Source organism: Lepidothrix coronata, unplaced genomic scaffold (assembly GCF_001604755.1).
Source record: "Lepidothrix coronata isolate B3197 unplaced genomic scaffold, Lepidothrix_coronata-1.0 Scaffold220, whole genome shotgun sequence".
NCBI lineage: Eukaryota > Metazoa > Chordata > Aves > Passeriformes > Pipridae > Lepidothrix > Lepidothrix coronata.
In genome coordinates this window covers 1087109-1088214 of record NW_016690400.1, presented here as the reverse complement: position 1 = coordinate 1088214, position 1106 = coordinate 1087109, and positions in this window count along the sequence as shown.

Genomic DNA, 1106 nt, shown 5'->3' with positions numbered 1-1106 from the left:
GCGCCTACGCCGGGCAGCGCGCGGGCGGAGGAGCGGCTGCGCCAATGAGCGGCCAGCGCTGCCCGCCGTGGCCAATCAGCGAGCGATGGCGGCGGGGCTGGCGGAACGCGAGCCAATCAGCGCCCAGAGCGGCGGCGGCGGGCGGGGTCTGTGCCTCCCCGGCCGCGGCCCGGCCCGTGCGGGCCCGCCCTGCCCGGTGAGCCGCGCTCCGCAGGGAGCTGCTGCGGCCCCGCCCGCGCCCCGGAGAGGAGTGCGAGCCTGCGGAACACGTCAGTGAAAGCACCGGTTCTTCCCTCTGCGGTGTTTTTTTCTTTTTTTTTGTGTTTTCTCCCCGGCATTGGGAAGCTTAAAGCACGGAGTCACAGAGTGGGTCAGGTTGGAAAGGGCCGCTCTGGGTCGTGTGGTCCAACCTCCCTGCTCGAGGAGGGTCGTCCCAGAGCACGTGGCAAGGGGTTGCGAACGGATGGTTCTTGGATGTCTCAAGTGAGAGAGACTCTTCAGTCTGTTCCAGTGTCTCACTGCCCTCACAGTAAAGAAAATACCTAACCTGAATTTCCCTTTTTCACTTTGTACCCATTGCTCCTTGTCCTGTCAGTACTGTTCCTGATGAACAGCCCGAGCTTCCTCAGCCTGGCTTCATACCGGAGGTGCTCCAGTCCTGTTATCAACTTCATGGCCCTCCTCTGGACTTGCTCCAACAGTTCCATGTCCTTCCTATGTTGGGGACACCAGAACTGTTTGCAGTACCCCAGGTGGGGTCTCACAAGAGCACGGTAGAGGGGAAGAATCACCTCCTTCAACCTGCTGACCACAGAGATAGCTTATTGGCACAGCAGAGAGTAGGGGGAGGGAAAAATATTGCTGAAAGAAAGGAGAAAATGACGGTGGCAGCTCCTAAGCAGATCCAGTTGCTGCAAGACGTACCTGTTTAACTCCACTTACATGCTGCCGTAAGTCTGTGTGTACATTTCATGGTATATTAGAGGTAATGCCTGTGCCTGCGGCCTGCCGGGCTCCAGGGACACACGTCTCAAGGATGAAGGACCACCACCTCCCTAAGATCTTGCTTTATGATGAACTTGCCACCGGCTGCCGCAAGAGAGGAG